At 35.7% G+C, this 21,094-nt stretch overlaps 1 protein-coding gene across 5 annotated transcripts in view; it reads left to right on the top strand.

Moving 5' to 3' along the window:
- Fut9 (fucosyltransferase 9) overlaps nucleotides 1-21,094 on the top strand; it is a 191,347-nt gene that overhangs the window by 164,864 nt on the left and 5,389 nt on the right. The gene's annotated exons all lie outside the window — the stretch shown is intronic.

Below are 21,094 nucleotides of genomic sequence, written 5' to 3'. Positions count from 1 at the left end.
ACTAGGAGTAGAAAAATTAGGTTATTTTTTTCCCCCTATTTGGTCTGTTTATTTTTTTTATTATTAGTTGTTCAAAATATTACAAAGCTCTTGACATATCATATTTCATACATTTGATTCAAGTGGGTTATGAACTCCCATTTTTACCCCGTATACAGATTGCAGAATCACATTGGTTACACATCCACATTTTTACATACTGCCATACTAGCGTCTGTTGTATTCTGCTGCCTTTCCTATTCTCTACTATCCCCCTCCCCTTTCTTCCCCTCCCATCTTCTCTCTCTACCCCATCTACTGTAAGTCATTTCTCTCCCTTGTTTTTTTCCCCTTCCCCTCACTTCCTCTTGTATGTAATTTTCTATAACAATGAGGGTCTCCAGAGAGAAGGGAAATTGCATGGAAATGGTCTGTTTATTTTAAAGATTCTCATCTGTTGGCCCTGGTTTCCAGGATCCCCTTTGGTTATCTGTCTCTGTTTTTGTTTCTATCTGTTACTGGCCCTTTAAGACATGTATCTTGTTTCATTGATTCTATTGGTAATCTCTTGGGAAAGAGCTTGGCTATAAGTCTTTCTAAAAAAACAAGATGGTGCTTTATCATAACACAATCTGGCCTTTAAATAATTTTCTGAATTGTTATACAATCTTGCAATTGGAGGTAAAGTAAGTGGAAAAAAAAAACTCCATATGTATATTTATTCATTTACATGAAAAGGGGTCTGAAAGCTAGAAACTAAGTTGATAGTACAAAAGGGCATTGTCTGATGTGTGCTCAGATAGCAGGACACCAAAAGAAAGGTTTAAACACACACACACACACACACACACACACACACACACATTTAAATCCTTTCAATCCAGTGCTAGGAATTCCAGCACTGCTTCTCAGCTCAGCCCTAGGCAGATAATTCCTTTCATTTCCCCCTAGGCTGGGGGTGGGGGCAGAAATCCCAGGAAAACTAGATCTGGCCTCTGCCCTATCTTCCATCCCTTTTTGCCCTGGGAGGTTAGAGGCTGCTGGCAAAAAAGGATGTGGAAATGGGTACTGACACTGTTGGAGTAGGTTCTGAGGCCAGGAATGGCCTCCTCCACTTTAAAATCTGACAAGACACCCCATTTGGCCAAGGGACAACAATCACTAGGGCACAAGAATTCTTGCTATAACAGTATCCCACCAAACTAAATTCACAGGGAAATTAGCGGGATAAATAATACATGCAGAGAAAACAAACTATGTCTCAGAAGTCGACGATGAAAGTAGAGAAAAAAACTATAACTTCTTGAGCTTTGGCAAAAGTAGCAGCTATAAAAATAGAGCTGAACAACTTCAGGGTGCTAAGGTCTGGCTACAAATACTAAAGGCCCTGAACTGCTCTGACTGTACTGCAAATACACCAAAAACAGCAGGAGCATGTAGAGATAAAGAGCCACCTGTTTGGCCTCAGCACTGGGAACTAGGTCCCTCAGGCCCTGATTGTAAACCTGAGGCCAAAGCAGCCTGCCTCTACTTGCTCCCTGACCTTGTGTACCCTGAACCAATTGCGGAGCTCTTTTGCATGCCAGCCAATATATCTGGGTGGATCCCTGCCTATTGCCCAGAGAGCTGAAATATGGTCTCCTGGAGTTCCCCTTTTTTTCTGCTGGTTTCTATAGAGAGTGGTTCCTAAAAATTTCTGTATGTTTGATGTGACCTTCTATGAACATAGAGCTGCGGACATTAAAAAAAAAAAAAAAAAAAAAAAAAAAAAAGCCCTCAGTGGACAGGGGAGAAAAAACTGATATAATCCCCTCATGGCTAGTTGATATTGCCCTTAAGGTATGTTATGCTTGGAAGGAAGAGAAACTAAAGGCAACTCAGATCCCCGCAAAGGTATCCTCAAGTAAGCCTAAAGAAAGGAATATAAATTACCTCCATCCATGAAATATTAATATACATACAGTTAAAAAATGTCCCATAAGAATTTCAGATTACAATTGATAGTGGGAAAGTGACTTAAATTTGACAATACCGTGATAATGGTAAGTGTGGCAAGGCAGTCTCAGCTCTAGCACCTTAAATAGAACCTGAGGAAAAAAGACTAAGACACAGTTTTGTATATGCCAAATTGAAAATTGTTGTATACATTAAATACTCAGATAACCTTCTCACCCCAAAAGCAACAACTTCCATTTAAAAGTGCGATAGGCCATGGTTCCAGCTTTCACTTGCCACTCAGGAAAATGAAACTAAGTCTGTTCTGCAAAAGGGCCACAAAGAAGTTAATAATGCTGTTTGGGCCAAAGGAACCCTAGAATGGATGATGAGTGTAACCCCAATCAAGACTTTGTTTAAGGAAGAGGTAATGCACCCCAGGAAGAAACAATCAATACTCCTTTGAGAAAGAGACATCAATGGGACTCATTCTTTTCTGGAAAAAAAAATTAAAACATGGATTGAATCAGCTTTGCGAAATATCCTACCATATGCCTATTCTGCCCATAAGAAACCTTACAATGATAAGAACCAATATGTATAAGACTTAAGAGCTATAAACAATACTGTTTAGGATATTCAGCCCTAGTACCAAACATATATCCTATTGACTATTTGCTTTTGAATGGCATTACTCTGATACCAAAGTAACTACTGAGTATTTCTGGACTAACCCACCTCAGAGACTTAAAACCTCTCCTACTCTGTTTAATGAAGTCTAACAAAAGACCTGTGAGAGATGCAACTGGATCAAGGAATCCTTTTACAACATGTGGATGATCTGCTTATAGCCAGCCCCAACTATGAACACTGCCTTTCAAACACTACTGCTTCACTAAACCATGGTACCTCACATAGATATATGGTGTCCACTAAAAAGGCTCCGTTTTGTAAAAAAGTTGACATCTTGGATTCCAGAATAGCCAATGGAACTGATGTTGAATGTCACATCAAAAGCAGCCTATTTTGAGCCTTAAAAAAGCCAGAAACAAACAAACAACAATTAAAAAAAAAAAAAAAAAACTGTTCTATATGTTCCTGGAATGTCAACACTCTGTCATACTTGGGTCCCTAATTTTGGAATAACAGCTAAATTGTTGTATAAGGCTTTAAATGGGGGGGCACTACCTTGACTTGTACCTCAGAATGCCAGGTTTCCTTTGAGAAATTAAAATAAAACTTCATGACAGTCCCTGCCCTAGTCCTGTCTAACTTGTAAAAGAAGTTCAGACTACGTGTACATGGAAAACAAGATACAAAGCTTAGGCAGAGGGTCACAAATTCAAAGCCAGCCTCAAAAATTTAGTGAGGCCCTAAACAAATTAGCAAGACCCTATCTCAAAATTTACAAAACTTAAAAGGGATGAGGATGTTTTTCAGAGGTTTGGCACCCCTATATTCGTACCCCCAGTCTCCCCCCCTGCCAGAAAAAAATAAAAAATAAAAAACAAGATACAGCTCTTAAAGTTCTCTTATAAACTGGAAGAAGACATACTGTGACCAATAGTCTATTTGTCACAACATCTTCACCATATGGTAAATGATAATTACTAGCTGACTGCAAGGAAGACAGGGAGATAATACCTTAGCCTAAATTATACCAATACACACACTTTTATACTGAGGAGAACAACAAATAGGCCAAAAAATGGGGTTTTAACTCCATGATAGAATTGCCAAGGACAAACAAAATTCCTATGGACTTATACTGCTTCCTAAAAGACAGGTCTGGCCTTTGGTTAAGCATTTACCTGAGAGTATGCACTGTGGGAGGGATACCTTGACGATCTTCATTCAGCAAGCCCTATTTGTGAAAGTCACACCTCCAACAGACTATTCAGCAAGTGACTCAAAACTGTGTCTGGTAAACCTCAAATAATCCAAAGACTGTAAAAAGACAGCCTGTGTGAAAATAGAGCCTTTTGATGACCAAAAAGTAAATTTTACTCAAATGCCCTATGCCATGGGAAACTTCGGATATTAGCTTGACCTGGTAGGCTTCTTTTCTAGATGATTCAAGGTTTATCCTACCAGAACAGAAAAGGCTTTAAAAATATTTAGAGTCCTCTTACAAGTGGACTTCTGATCCCAAGATACAGGGTCCTCTCCTTGATACAAAGTGACAATGGACTATCTTTCATGGCAGAAGTGAACAAACAATAGATAGAACAAGGAAGTTACACACATCCTGAAAAGCCCAATCTACAAGGGAAAAAAAAAAGAAAAACATTAATCACACCTTTAAAAAAGATGATGACTTCCAGGAGTGATGGTGCACACCTCTAATCCCAGCAGCTCAGGAGTCTGAGGTAGGAGGATGGCAAGTTCAAAGTCGACCTAAGCAATTTAGGGAGGCCCTGAGCAACTTAGTGAGACCCTGTCTCAAATTATTTTTTTTAAAAGGGCTGGGAATGTTGCTTACTGGTCAAGCACCCATAAATTCAATCCCCCAGTACCAAAAACGAAAAAAGATGGTGACTAAATTATGCCAAAGAACCCACCTACAATCAGATGAAGTATTGACAATTGCTCTCCTCCCAGAACCAAGCATAAATTCATCCCATAAAGAAATAGCATTTTTCAGAACCTTTCCTGGTACCCTGGTAAAGAGAGGAACATGTGGCTTAAAAATATTAGAACAGTATGAACAACAATTGGATATTACTTGTTATACATAAGTGTCCTTCTTCCAGTTCCCTATCAAGGTTGGAGTCACTTCTGGCAAAGGTCCAAAAAAAAAAAAAAATGACAACAGGTAAAACCTTCCATTCTAAGATACCCTTCATCATCTATTTTCAGCCGGAAACAGCTTTGAGATGTCATCATCCATTTTTCCATAAAAATGGAAAGAAGAAATTGACAATGGGGAAATGTAATAAGGCCACTTCATGCTTTGATTATAACCCTTGTTGCTCTGAAGCTTACTTCAAAACTGACATGGTTTGCTTTTCCTTTGTCTTCTCCCTCTCTCCCTCTCTAATCTTGGGGGGAAAAAAGTTTCCATCCCAGGCCAAGTTATCTGTGCTGAGCACACATATCACAAGAGTCAAGTAATTCACACTTAAGGATGGGACCAGAAGACCTAAGCAATGGCTATTTCTAAACTCTACAAGTGAATTATGACTCCTGACAAGGCACACCTGTAATGAAGCCTTTGAATCACCTCTTTAAAAGCCCTCTGTTCCCCCTGTAAGTGAAAATCACAGACTCTGGGACAGAAGTCCCCTGTGTTTCTCCTTTGCTAACAAAGTAATAAAACTTATTTTTCATTTTTCCCAAAGTCATGTCCTCATTATTGGAATGACATCAGGGACAAGGACACAGCTTTTGGTAATAGTGTCATGCACAGAATACTGAGATATAACAGATTTTTTTTTTACCTTAACACTTTTTCTATATGCATATTGTTTTTCGGCAACCTGGCACTTTGAGATCAGTTAATCTTCAAAGCTGACTCAACAAAACAGCACATAAAAAATTCATCTTAAAGAGAATGCAGCTACAGGGAATACAACCATCACAGAGGCCTCTATCAGCAATTGCATGTGTCATTAATCCGTGGCGTTTGTTAAATTGCTTTATAAACACCCAATAATAGAACAAAGTTCTAATATCCTGCTCTAATTCACCTGCCTACACTGTCTTGCAGGCAGAAAGATAATTATGCAAATTTTCTAGTACTCTGGGCTCACTGTTTCTGGTCACTGGTTTCCAGAATAAGAGCAGAGGCAAGTGTTGGTAAATCATCTTTTCTTGAGAATAATGGTTCCAGAGTAATATATGTCATAAAATAAACTTTGATTCATATAATTTATGTAAGTCATTGCAACTGTAAGCTGCAATCTCAATTCTCAAGTATTTTTAAACAGCACATTCAGGAATCAAGCCACCAGTGTCCTAATCTTTATTGACCACACTAACTGTATGACCTTAGGCAAATAGATGCATATTGGTTTCCTCCTTTGCCAAAATGGATGTAAATGCAGTGTATATTCCATCTGCTTGTCAATGTGATTTAAAGGAATTCACATTTGTAAAATGCTTAGAACACAGAGAGTGATTTATACTTATTTGTTAAGTGAACAAAAGGAAATATATTTTCCTGAAGATTAAATGATAAAATTTATATAAAAGTTTAGGCTGATGCCATGGACATTGCAAATGCTCAATAATTATTAGCTCTTTGGTATCTTGCAAAACATGTTGAGAGAAAGAATATGCCAGGTATGATTTAGGCACTATGGACTGAAATCTGAGTTAAAAAAAAAAACAGGTCTCTGCCTTATGAGCCTAGTTATGGTTGAACAGGGGTGACAACATTAATCAAATACTCATACAAATAGAGTTCAACTTGCTACTGTGACAAATGTGCAAATATGACACATGAAACTATGATACATGCTTGGGAGCTTCGATTTGGTGTATTGGGAGAAAGTCATCAGGAATCTTTCCATAAGCAACTGCCAGCAGAGTTGAGAGCTGCAGTACAAAAGTAGTAAATCAGTAGAAAGAAGAGGGAAGCCTTTGCAGGAAGAAGGAAGAGTGTGGTGATTGGGTTTGAGAGGGCCTAGCATGGCTATGCAGGGAAGGCAAAAGGAAGGAGGCAATGCAGGGGACGCAAAAGAAGGAAGACAGACTGGAGACAGAGGCATGGAGCCTATGGCCAGGGCTGTTTCTTCCACATAAGGCCATTATAAAATTTATCTTAAAAGCCTTTGGGATTCATTGAAGGGCCTTAAACAAAAGGGTAACATGTGATCTAGGGTTTGAAATATCACAGTCCTACAGGGTTTTTGAATTTTAGCCTTACTTTAGTGTGAATTAGTTCTGCTCATAAACTCTTGAAAATAGATTACTATGCCTTACCCCAGAGTTTTTACTTCCATACATCTGGGTGAGGGTGGAAGAATTTGCATTTCTAACTGGATCCCAAGTGAAAATATAGGGGTAGAAAAAAGGATTCCTTTCTGGACCATCATAAAGGGTCCCTGACAACACCCTTATAATTTAGCAAGAGAAGAAAAAACAAATTTATTTGACATAGTTTTACATGACATAGGAAACTTTAGAATGAATACTCAAATATCTAAAAGAAATTATCCATTTTTATACCTATGTTAAATGAAATATGGATATCTATATAGAAATCTGATTGGACAAAAAGGGTATGATCCTATGCTAATAGACTGAATGTGAGCCCTGCAAGGCCTGTCTGTTCAGATTCTTCTTAGCCTCTGTGTGCAGTGTTCCCTTCTCTCTGGCATGGGGCAGGACACCTGAAATGCAGAACTTGTGATCTACAATAAGACAATGTAGCTTCGAGAACTTCTTTATGGCCAGATCCAAGACAGAAAGAGGGAGAGATTGGAATAATATTTTTAAGCTTTATGGCTTGCTTTGAAGAAAAGAAGTTCTTGATCTTATTTCACCTTGAGGAAGAGAAATTTTATGGCTTGCCTTAGGGACAGGAAGGGGAAGAAAGGTGATCAAGGAAGAAGAAGAAAAGAGGTGAGAAAAAAAAAACCTTTGTTTCTGAGGTTTTCACTTTGGGGTATCATTTTGTTGTTGTTGTTGTTGTTGTTAAGGAGAATAGCTATGTTAATTGCTCTAACTTGTCATTTGGAGAAACTGAATTTTCACCTTTAAAATAAAGGAATAATAATATAACATGAGGTGTGTGTGTGTGTGTGTGTGTGTGTGTGTGTGTGTGTGTTTGATTTTCATTGGCTGCTATGGGCTACAACCTGACAATAATCACAGCAAATGCTGGTGCTGATGCCAAGTTATGAAAAACTGCTGGCCTCAAGGGACACCAAAAAAACATGTTCCAGGAAAATGGCATAAAGGCACCCCCTGGCCCTGTCTGTACATTCTCTGTGGTGGGAAGGAGCATGAACTACATTATATTTGATCTCAGTGTCAGCTCTGGATTGCTCTGGCTACAGATGAAGCTGGAAAACAGAGCTTCCACAGCGAATAAACACAGCGATTAAGAACTAGAGACTGAGTAGAAAGGGGAGAGATCAGATGAAAAATCAAACTAAAAGAAGTTAATCCCTGAATTGAAAAAAAAATAAATAAAGGATAGTGAATGTAGAAAGTTCCCCAAATAAAGGAGTTAGTACTGCAGGGAAAATAATAGTTGGTAGTCCTCTCACCAATAAAAGCAAATATCTGGGACACAAATAAAAGCAAGACAACAACAACAACAAAAAGGCCATTCATTAGATTGTGTAAACAAAAACTACGATAGAAATAAGTAAGAGAATGGGTGGTAGTGCTAGAGAGCATTTGGATCAATATTCAGGAAAAACATTAGTGACCCATACTGGTATTACTCGATGGCAACTTCCCCAGAGTGTGAGGACGAAAAGCAAAGGTTTACCCCTAGAAATACCAGAGATTGCATTTAAGGATCTTTGAGAAAGGTTCCAAAACACAAATTTGATAGCATTCCAGAGATCAACCAGTGTCTTCTTGCCAAAAAGTAAATGGCATCTCTCCCAAGGAAGGAGCCATTTGGCTCAGAATCTAATGGGCAGGATTGTGGGAACTAAGAGCCGGAACGCCCACAAGAAGATTCAATAGAATTTGAAGTTTCAAAGGAATCTTGGAAAATGCAGTGATGAAAGTATAAAGTTGTATAGTAAAACGCAGAGTATAATTTAGCATATAATAGTGAAAGCATAAAGCTTTTGTTTTCAGTCCTGTACATGTTCTTAGCATAAAAATTGTAAGGAGGAGTAAAAGTAAAATAAAGCAATAAAAAAAAGAGAGAAAAAATAACCCAGGTAATTTAAGTTGTGAATATTCAGTGTGGTGTTCAAAATTTTGTATAACCCCAAACAAATATGATACTAATACATAATCATTATATGGTTATCAAGTTATTTTCTGAGCCTGCCTGAACAGATTACTAAAAGTTCTAGGTTAGAAAACACTACCAAACTCTCAGTGGAGTCAGTATGGCAGTTTATATAAAGTGAAGTGATTTGTTTGAAGTTTTGAGAATTTATATACTGTGTAGTGTTTATATTTTTTTAAAAAAAATCTGGAAGACTATGGATATATTTTGAAGGATTTCAGTTATGTAATTTGGATCCTGAATAAAATAAAAAAAAAATGAGGAGGGAAGAATATCAGTTGGGTTTTCTGCTTATTTGGGAGGGAGCTTCTTTTTGCTTGGGTTTGTTTCAAGCAATAAGATCAATTACAGCTAGGGTAAACAAAATGAAGTTATTAGAAGGTTTTGGAACTAAAAGAACACCTAGAGAACTTAGTCCAGAAAGGTGAGATCCAGAGCAGCACCATGAACTCACATTGCAGAATTTACATATTATCTTCTGAGGAACACTGCTGTGATGAATCAGCTCCAAGATTTTTCACACTTGATACTCCTCTTCAAGTTTAATGTCCACAAGGAAGTTTGAATGGCCTGACTTTACTGCTCAACATTGGTCAGGGAAGGGAAAGCTCCAAAGATTATACCCAAGAGAGGTGAGGTAATATTTCAATAGAAAACTGAAGAGGTTGCTGAAGAAGGGGGAGTGATTCCAGGCAGCAAAAACAAATCCTTGTGCTACACAATGCTTTAATGCAATACGTTTATAGAGTAACTTTTTTAAAAAGGCTGTTGTCATAAAATATTAGAAAACTCTGTTCATATTCATTAGGAACTCTTCCTATATATTTTATCCAGTCATTTATAGTGACTTATATTTTGAACTTAGGGGAGAGTTTTATGAGTGTATGGATAAAAATGATGATAGTTTTTTTTTTCTTTTTTTTAAAGAGAGAGAGAGAGAGAATTTTTTAATATTTATTTTTCAGTTATCGGTGGACACAACATCTTTTTTTGTATGTGGTGCTGAGGATCGAACCTCGGCCGCACGCATGCCAGGCAAGCGTGCTACCACTTGAGCCACATCCCCAGCCCCCAAAATGATGATAGCTTGCATAGAAAGCTGAAGACAACTATTATCATAAGAGGATCACCTAAGAACTCTGTTGTTGGTTCTTTAACGGGGAATAACAGCACAACAGCAAACACACAGTGCTTACTGTTGTTCAGACACTATCCGAAGCACTTCACAGGTTTTTATTTTTTAAAAAAATGTTAAAGTGTGGTATTATGTGGCCACTCTTATTTTTGGGGGGAGGGGTATTGGGGATTGAACTCAGGGGTACACAACCACTGAACCACATCCCCAGCCTTATTTTGAATTTTATTTAGAGAGAGGTCTCACTGAGTTGCTTAGCATCCCACTGTTGCTGAAGCTGGCATTGAACTCCACAATCCCCCTGACTCAGCCTCCCGAGCCACTGGGATTACAGCTGTGTGCCACTACACCTGTCTGGCCATCCATTTTTTAAACTGTTTTTGACTTTAGTCCACCTATTAATTTATTAATGATTTATTTATAGTACTTGGAGTTAGTATGAGTAGATCCTACCAATTTCTTTCACATGTTTTTACTATGGATACAGCATCTTACCAGAAATGGTGTGATCATGCACCCACGCAAAGAAATAGAGAGTAAATACACTACCATTGATTTTCAAATACATTAACCTGAGAGTTTCTAAAGATGTAAGGGGAAATATTTCACAATTCCACATCACTGCTAGAATGAGAGGGGAGGTGGGTTGAAACATAAATAGTAGCACCAACAGGGATAATGTCTCAAAGTAGCAAGTTACAGCCCTAATAGGTTGGTTCTATATTGGTTTTAGGCAAGTATTCAATTCTTTTATATAGTATACTTCTGTTTCTTTCCATTTAAATAGAATTAAATTCCTCTGTGGGAAAAAAAAGAAAAGAAACACACACATAACCACTTAAAAAAGAATTACTACTCCTCAAAGATGTCTACTATTCTCCTTAGTTTCACATTTCTCTCCCAAATACCTTGGTATGGGTAATGGTTTGAGAATCACAATTCTAACCTTTTTTTTTTTTTAGTTCAAGTGTTCTAATATTCTAGAGCATCTTTAAAGAATGGAAATAGTTCCTTAATGGAAAACTGAATCATTTCCACACCAAGCCTTATCAGGCAACATTTTTTTTTACCAAATATTCTCTTATTTTTTAATGTTAAAGCCTTTATATTCTCTCATATACCCAAAACTGTTAAAAATACTTGAAAAAGTTTTAATTATCATGTTTACTGCTACAATTTGCTTTATGTTATAAGTTTGTTGCTGCCTCTACTGAGTGCTATAGGAATACTACTAAGGATGTTTTAAAAATAGAGTGGTTTGATTAACAATTGGAGATCTGCTGAGTATCTAACTAGATTTTAGTTATGAGGAACAGATGGAAAGATTCCTGTCAAGAGAATGTCATTTTGGCTTTAGGAGACACACTTTGCTGACAATTTCTGTATAAATAGAGGTTACTGAGTAATTGTCCTCTTGCTGAGTAATTGACCCCAACAGCAGTGAAAAATTGAGGGAGGAGGTTGTAAAGAGTAAACCAGTAATACAAAAGACCCAGGAATTATAAAAAACTGGAAAAAAAAGAAGAAAGCATATTAGAAAATTGTTTTCTGCTTGCTGACCAATTCTCCCTCATTTAACTAAAAAGATTTTTAAAAAGTTATGGAACTAACACATAAACACATAAAAGATAAATGTCAACTTTGAGACATGACAATGAGATAAACTAGGATATTTTGTTCATTTGCTGGTAGGAATACCTATATCTCAATTTCAAAGGCAGTTATTCCATAGAGGAATATATTTTAAATTCCCAGAGAAGATAAGTAAGTAAACATTTATTCATTCAGATTTGGTTCATTTTTTGATATATATAGTTACCTATCTGTATTTTGCACATAGTTGAGACAGTAACTTACCCATTCATCCTTATAACATATACAGCATATATTAAGCACCTACTGTATTTTAATGGTAAAAATACAGCAGTGAAGGAAGCAAAGTCTCTCATGGAGCTGAAATTCTATTATTACTGAGATAATTACATTCTCTGGCTGAAGTCTGTGAAATTAGGGATCATAAAAAATAGTCATCAAAGGCTGTGGCTGTGGCTCAGCAGTAGTACTCTTGCCTGGCAGCTGTGAGGCACTGGGTTTGATTCTCAGCACCACATGTAAATAAATTTTAAAAAATAAATGAATAAAGGTCTATGAACAACTGAAATTTAAAAAAAAGAAAAGACATGCAGATACAACATTAAAAAAAAAAATAGTCATCAAGTGCCCAGACTCAGGAGTCAAATGACAGGAAATTGAAAGTGTGCTCTACCACTTACTAGCTGTGTAATCTTGGGCAGTTTACTTAAAACTTTTGGGCTTCAGTTTCTTTATTATAAAATGGGAATATAATATAAATTAATAGATATACACTGGGGGTATGAGGTGGAAGGGTGGGTGAGGAAGAGAGAGAGAGAGATAAATATAAGTTCTCAAAGTCCAACAGAAGTGTCATGTATCAATCTGGCTAAGAAAAATTGGCCTAAATTGAGCTCATGAAATAATAGTCCTTAATTATAGAGCAAAGGGTAGAGACCAGGGAAATCAAGACAACGAAACTCAAGGTGCCAAATATGAATGGATTATTAATGTTTGTATTATTTGTTTAAAGAAAATTGTACAAGGCAAGAGAAAGCATAATCTAATGGTTAACCTAGTCATTTATAACTCTGGCACCCAATTCCCTCATCTGTAAAGAATTGATTAACAAAAAAAAAAAAAAAAAAACTTCTTCATAGTAGCTGTATGAGGATGAAAAAATGATGTGTGCAAAATGTTTGGCACAAGGCCCGGTTGAGAGTAAGCATTTGTTAGATGGTCGTTATTGCTGTTTGTAGTCTGATTGCATTGAATTGAAACATCATTTATTTAGATAGTTTTTTAAGGATCAAATTTTAAAATAATTTAGCATAGTGTTTGGCAAATCTGTTTTAATTTTATCATACATACAGTTTAAATGGAATGCTATTACTTTGATGGTTGTCATTGCATTTCAATTTGATAAGGGTTTAAGGAAACTTCCAATCAGAGCATTTCTAGAAAACATTAGACTTCAGTCTCATAGCATAAAAACACTGCAATGGGAAGTAAATTCATGTATATTAAATGTTAATATTGAGAGAATAAAAAGATCCTTCCACTAGTTTTACAAGTTTCTGTAAAAATGAGAAATTGTTCAACTACTTAAATTTATGAAGAAGGATCAAATATAACTACCATAAATCTCCTGTTGAACTGCATCTTGATACACTTTCAATACTTTTTATTGATAAATTTCTTGTATTTGTGTGTCTGTATTTGCAAGTGAAATTGACTATCCATGTATATATGTATGTATTTGCAGTGCTTACAATAGAACCAAAGGACACTCTTCCACTGAGCTACATTCATAGCCTATATATATGTGTGTATATATACTTTTTTTTTGAGACAGTCTCTCAGGCTGACCTCCAAATTACAATACTTCTGCCTTAGTCTACTGAGTTGCTGGGATTATAAACAGGTGCCATACGTGTAGCTTAAAATTGACTTTTGAAAAAGACCTTCTCTATCTTTTTTTTTTTTTTTTTTTTTTGGAGGGGGGTTACCAGGGATTGAACTCTTGACCACTTGAGCCACATCCCAAGCCCAATTCTGTATTTTATTTAGATACAGGGTCTCACTAAATTGCTTAGCACCTCACTTTTGTTTGAAATCATGATCCTCCTACCTCAGCCTCCTAAATCTCTGGGATTACAGGTGTGTGCCACCACAACTGGCCTTCTGTATCTTATTTTGATTACATGATTATAATTGACTTCATGAGTTAAGCTTCTTATTTTACTTTTCTATCTTCTAAAAAAAATTTGTTTTTAAAAGTTGGGTAATATTCCCAAGTCATTGAATTGATGTCATCCTGCAGAATTTTCTGCTGTAATTTTTGTTTTAGTTGTCATTCATAAATCCCACATCTTTAGGTATCATTTCTTTAATGGAAATTTTTGGTTTTCTCTTGTAGCAATGCTGGTATTTTTCCACTGATGAAAAATTACAACTGTTTATTTAATCAGGTCTTTCAAACTTATTAACATAAAATTATTCAAGATAGTCTTTTCTTATTTTAGTTTGTTAAATTAGTGATTTGGCCTTTTAATATTTAAATTGAATGTCCTTTTTCTGTCTTTATTATCTGTTCCTGAAGTTTGTATTGGTATTTTCAAAGTTTGTGACATCACTAATTACCTCAAATCTTTATCCTCAACTTCAATGGTTTCTATCTTTATCTCAATGTTTCCTTCTTATTTCTTTAGCTTTTACCATTGTTCTTTTGTCTAGCTCTTTGGGTTAACCAATTAATTAATTTCCCCAAAACTGTATAAACTTATAAATTTTCTTACAGATACTGTTTTAACAATATATCATGAAGTTCAACATGCAGTAATTGCAATGCCACTTTGATCTAAATAATATTTCTTTGATAAGTCTTTCCTGATTTTCTCTGTATTTAAAGGGTTAAGTACTAATTCCTGAACATATTTAAAACATACTTTTTTTTTTCTTTTCTCTTACTGACTGCAGGACTGAAGCTAACTTTGACAGTAAGCTAGTCTTTCCATTCCAATATTTCAGTTCTAGCTGTACTCTAGAATGCAATGTCCAGAATCTTTGGACTCACAAAACCAAGTTTTACTACTTGGAGAATATCAAAAGCTTTAAGAAAAGTGGCATGGCAAAATATATATATGATTTTCAAAATGTCTATGCTAGTTGTGATCAATATTTTGAGGTACTTTTAATGAATTTGAAATTGACAGACTATATTATTTTGTTAAGGAGAATAATATGATTTTCAGAGGGTCAATAAGAAATCCGTTAAAATCTATATTTTGCAAATATATTACATATCATATGTATGTGTCCATATTCATAAAGAGGAATAATATAAAAGGAGGAAAACCTTGAAGACATTTTTTAGAAGGACTCTACCTAATTCTCTAATCTCTATCTGCTAAAATTCACAAGATCAAATTATTCTCCATGAGGTCTGGGTTTGTGGCTCAGTGGTACAGTGCTCACCTAGCACGTGTGAGGCCCTGGGTTTGATCCTCAGCACCACATAAAAATAAATAAAATAAAGGTATTGTGCCCAGCTAAAACTAAAAAAAAATAATTAAAATAATTATTCTTCATATTTTCATCCTTTGAGAATCCATTTATTTTTTTTTCTTATGTAAGTAATACCATTTTATTGGGAAAAATGGGGGGATTATTTTGTTTTGTTTTGTTTTCCTGTATTTTTTAGAAGTATATGTGTTATCGGGATTCACTGTTAAACATTCATACCTCTACTTGATAAAACCATATAATTTGTTAATATCATTTCCCAGTATTTTCCATTTCCTTACCTTCCTTACCTCTCCTGGTCCCTTTCCTTTACTGATCTCCCTTTAATTTTCATAGATTCCCCCATACCTTGTTTTTTATTTTTCTGCATAGCTTCTATATATGAAAGAAAACACACAACCCTTGACAGAAATTTTTGAGTTTGGCTACTTCACTTAACATAATATTCTCAAGTTCCTTCCATTTTCCTGAAAATTGCATAGTTTCATTCTTCTTTACAGCTGAATAAAAGACTCAATTGTGTATATATACCACATTTTCTCTCTCCATTTTTCTATTGATGGGTACCTAGTCTGGTTCTATCGTTTGATTATTCTGAATTGGGCTGTTATAAAAATGGGCATGCATTTACTGCTATAATATGCTGACTTTCTTTCTTTGTAATAAATATCAAGTTGTGACTTCTGGCATAGCTACATCATACAGTAGTTCCATTCTTAGATTTTTGAGGAATCGTCATAAAGATTTTTATAGTAATTGTACTAATTTACAGTTGTATCAAGAATGTAAAATTGTTTCTTTTCTCCACATCCTTTCCAGCTTTTATTATTGTCTGCACTCTTGATGGTTGTCATTCTCAACTGGAGTGAGATGAAATCTTAGTGTAGTTTTGATTTGTATTTTCTTAATTGCCAAAGTTATTGAACATATATTTGTTGGCCATTTTGATTTTTTTCTTTTGAGGAGTGCTTGTTTCATTCATTTGCCCATTAATTAATTGGGTTATTTAGGATTTAGTGGCAGGTTTTTTTTTAATTCTTTATGTATTGTAGATATTAATTCTATCAGAAGATTTTTTCCCCATTCTCTCTTCACAATCTCAATTATTCCCTTTGCTGTTCAGAATGTTTTTAATTTGATGCCATATTATTCATTAATTCTTAATATTATTTCCTGAGCTTTGGGAGTCTTTACGGTGGAGTATTGACCTAAATTTTCTTCCAGGAGCTATAAACTTTATGGTCTATTTTCTAGGTAGTTAATCCATTTTGATTTGATTTTTTGTAGGGTAAGATATAGGTATCTAGGCTTATTCATCTACATATGAATAACCAGTTTCCCCAGCATCATTTGTTAAAAGGGCTGTCTTTTTGCCAGCATATATTTTTAGCACATTTTTCAAGGATCAAATGACTGTATCTGAGTGGTTCTGCCTCTGTGTTTTGCTTTTTCTTTTTTCTACATAGTTTTCTTCTATTCTGTTCCATTGGACTGCATGCCAATACCATGCAAATTTGATTACTATAGCTCCATAGAAAAAGTGAAGCCAGGTATTACAATGGTCCCCTCATTGCTTTTTTGGCTGAGGATCATTTTTTATGCCCCTTCAAGTAAATTGTAGAACTTTTTTTTCCCTAGTTCTGTGAAGAATGTCATTGGTAGTTTCATGGGAACTGCATTGCTTTTGGTAATGTGAACATTTTAATAATATTAAGTATGCCTATTCCATGAACATAAAGTTCCTTCTATCTTCTTATGTCTAATTCAGTGTCTTTCTTTGGTGTTTTATAGCTTTCATTGTAGAGGTCTTTCTCCTCCTTGGTTAGATTTATTCCTAGATTTTTTTTACAGGCTTGTGTAAATTGCATTGTTTTCCTGATTTCATTCTCAGCAGCTTCATTATGATTATATAAGTAAGCTATTGATTTGTAACCTGCTACTTTGCTGAATTTGTTTATTAGCTCTAGCAAAATTCTGGTGGAGCTTTTTTGTATCTTCTAAGCATAGGATCAGATAATCTGCAAATAGTAATGATTCTAGCTCTTCCTTCCCTATTTTTGTCCCTTTTATTTCTTTTCTTGCCTAATTGCTCTGGCTAGAATTGCTAGTTATATATTGAATCAAATCTCATTCCAGAGTTTTAAATGTGTGTTTTAAGGTTTTCCTCATTCACTATTATGTTAGTTTTGGGTTTGTCATATATAGCCTTTATTATTTAGGTAAATTCTTGTATCCCTACTTTATTTAGTTTTTTTTTTTTTTAATCATGAGTGAGTGCTGAATTTTGTCAAAAGGTTTCTCTGTATCTATTGAGATGAGTGATTTTTGCCCTTAATCCTATTTATGTGATGAATTACATTTGTTGATTTTCTTATCCAGCCTTATTACCCTGGAATAAAAATCTGCTTGGTTATATTGTATAATTTTTGTATAATTTTCTTAATATATTGTTGTTTATAACTTTCTAATATTTTATTGAGGATTTCTGCTTCTGAGTACATCAGGGATATTGATCTGTACTTTTCTTGATGTGTCCTATAAAGTTTTGTAGTATAGTTCCTTCGTTGTTCTTTGTTGATGCTCAGTGTAGTTTGACAGTGTGTGTTGTGTCAAAGATTCAGATCCAACTTTCCCTGTAGATCTCACAAAAGTGGAGTACTTCTTGTTGATCTGGCAATTGTGTTGTTTACAGCAGAGTATGTTTGGTACCATTTTTATGATTGCTTTTTCTCACATAAGAAACCTGTATATTTTAAAGAGTCATATGAGAACTCTAGATTAAGGCCCCTTGTAGATGTCTTTTTCTACATTCTGGTTTGTTGTTGGAGTGGATGCCCATGAGTAGGACTTGAGGGTCCCCTAACTATTTTCTACTTGGGGCCTGAACATTGGTTAGGGGTTACTGCCCCTTTAATATCATTAGTGTTAGAGTCTGTAAAGAAGTCAAAAATAACACCTGGCATTTTGCCAGGGGAATGTTAGAGTTCTTAAACAAGTCTGGATGGTGCCTGGCAAAATGCCAGAGGGAGTGGTTTGAGAAGTAACAAAAACGAGCCATTAAGTGTGGAGATTCCTGATTGGTTGACTGCTGTATCTAGTTTATGCTAATTAGATAAACTGTGTGGAATGTATAAATACTGCTCCTGTCATACAATAAACGGCTCCTACTCCTGCTGTATCAACGTACACAAGTTATTCGTCACCCCCCGGTTATTTTGCAGCCAGCCGGCCTTCTACAATTAGTGTCACTAAAGTTTGAACATGACTAGTTTGTTTATGAACAAGGTGACTGTTCCTTTCTGGGTTTTGGAGTAACTCAGCATCAGAATCTGTACCCTGTGATTTGCAGTGTCTCAGTCAATTCCCAGCAGTTCACATTAAAAGGGAAAGCAAACAATAGCAAGAAGAGTAGTGAACAACATACAGCATTAAAGTAAACACCTGGTGCCTACTACAACATCTACAAGACTAATTATCTCAAAAACAAAAATGGTGGGGTCAAAAATTACAAACAGCAACAACAATAAATAGTCATGAACTGGATAAAAGTAAATAACAGGTGTCAACTTTATCATCCACTGTAATAATAATTACAATAACATCAATGGTGGGGCAGCAGTTATGTTTGATTAAATAGTTTTAAAAGATCGCAATAAATACAGTTTGTTAAAAGAAAATGTGACTAGAAGAAAAAAGAAATTTAGAATATTCAAAATGTGAACAGAAAGAAAGCAGAAGAGATGTAGTCAGTGATAGCTATATAGAGGGAGAAAAAAGAAAACAAAATAGAGAAAGAACAAACAAGAGAATCTGGCTGTTGGAGGAAAAAAGGAGAAGAAAGGGAAACCAGTAAAAAAACAAACAAAAAAACCTAACCTTCAAAAGACAAAACAAAGAAAAACAATACATGTTTAAAACATGATGAATAAGAAAAAAGGAAACAAGTATATTCATGTATGTATAGCTGTGAACCAACAGCACAGAAAGAATACAAAGAAGAGGAAGGAGTAAATGGAGGAGGAGGAGGAAAAGAAATTCTTAATCAGAAATGAAAGAATTGTCTTTTCTGAGGTGGTCCAAGCTGTCAACAAGGATGGATGCTCACTGCCTATACAAGACTGTACTTTCTGTTTCTTCTTGGGCTGTGTATTCTAGAGAGAGCAAAAGGTAGGGGTTGTTAAATCCTTCTTTTTGTGTTGCCCAAGGAGCTGCCAGTTGGAATGATCTGCAACCGCAGTAAGGTAGGAGGAAATGGGTAATAATGTCAATTGAAATTTTGTCCCGACAGAACAGATCTGTGTGCTTCCAGAATTGGACTGCTATAGAGTTCTAAATGGGAAGGTCTAGTATCTGGGCTTAGCTCTAATCAGGCCTTAGGAGTTTCATTGGGTGGTGTCTACTCTGAAGAGATTAGATTACCACATCCCTAGAGCCAGGTAAATACCCATTTCTAGGGCATTTCAATACCTGGTTCTCAGGGGCCTCTCAGGAAGTTACTAGTAGAGCAGGAGAGACAACCCTGCAGGGGTCTCACATACTCCACCTGCTACCTGTGTGGCCCTTTCCAGGCTCAATCCTAAGTGTAATCACACTCACCTGTTGACTTCCTGACCCTCATCAACTGATTGTGTGAGCCACCAGACTCAAAGGGAAAGCAAGTTGCACTCCCTTCTGTATCTCTGATTTGAATTCCTGGGGTACAATTTTCTCTGTGTCTGTTTTAATCCACTATATACACCCTAGGTCACCCAATGGGCACTTGTTGGGACAGTATGACAATATTTGCTATGATGCCATGGGCTCCTGCATCAGCAAAAGCCACAATGTGGCCTATTCAAAATGGCTCCCAGCCTCCACTTCATTGGCCAGTTGAGAAACACAGAGCATTTTTCAGATGTTCAAGACTAGCTCATTGTGCAACATTTGCTTCAGCTAAGTTCAGTTTGCTTTTCTGTTCTATAGTTGTTTTTCTGTCAAATTTGTGCATTGTGTTTCTCTCTCCCATCTGCACTGAACCAGTGCTGCTGTCACTGCCACCACCAGCTTTACACTTTCTTGCCCTTTGTTCAATGCATCTGAATTTCTGGGTGTCTAAGAGTTTCTGAATTCCCTTTCATCTACCTGACTGTGGGAGTACTCTTCATGCATAAATCCGAAGCCACGGATCAACTAGAAATGCAGCCCTCCTCTAATCCACTATCTTGAATCTCCCACACAAAGAAAACCTTTTAAATACCTTGATACTACATAAAAGAAATTGCTGTTCTAAAGCCAGTAGAGCATTTAGTTATTACAACCTGGTAGATTCAGGATTCTCTAAAGGATTATTAACACATATAATATTGTAAGAAAACTATATAAATAAAAACAAAAGAAGCTTTTCTAAGATAATAATAATGAAGGTATTACAATGTTAAAAAATAAGATGTCAAGTCAAGAGTTGCCAGGTAAAATCACATTACTGTTCTAATACATTTGTAAACAGCAAAGATAAACTTGCATAGGCAAAAATAGTCACCATCATCATCATCATCATATTTTTTTCTTTTTAAAAGTTCAGGTTTCTATTGAATTTCATCTGAACTAAAAAGTTATAGTCTAAATATGCTAGCAAATAGGTGACTATATCAAATTACAAATGTTCACAAATATGATGGAGTATCAACATATTAAAAATTTTTGTCACGGCTTTAGTGAAGACAGACTATATTGTTCCAGTTTTCTACAAGGAAGTAAAAATAGAACTGGTATGGATGACACTAGAGAAAAATGTAACTTGGTTTGAAAATATCCAGATAAATTTAGAACAAATTCTGACTCATTATTTGTAGAGAAGAGTTTCTGGAAAACTTTTGATTAAAATCAGTTTCTTTGCTTAAGTGAAAGCTTTTTTTTTTCTGAATGGTTTGATAACACTGAAAAGGAAAAGCAGTTGATTTTGTGATTGTTTATTTTATAATGTACCATCTCTTTCTCTTTTTTCTCTCTTTTATCCTTACACTAACCCTTCCTTTCTCTATTCC

The sequence above is a fragment of the Marmota flaviventris genome, chromosome 6 (assembly GCF_047511675.1).
Source record: "Marmota flaviventris isolate mMarFla1 chromosome 6, mMarFla1.hap1, whole genome shotgun sequence".
NCBI classification, from domain to species: domain Eukaryota; kingdom Metazoa; phylum Chordata; class Mammalia; order Rodentia; family Sciuridae; genus Marmota; species Marmota flaviventris.
This window is presented reverse-complemented; position numbering and strand designations above follow the sequence as displayed.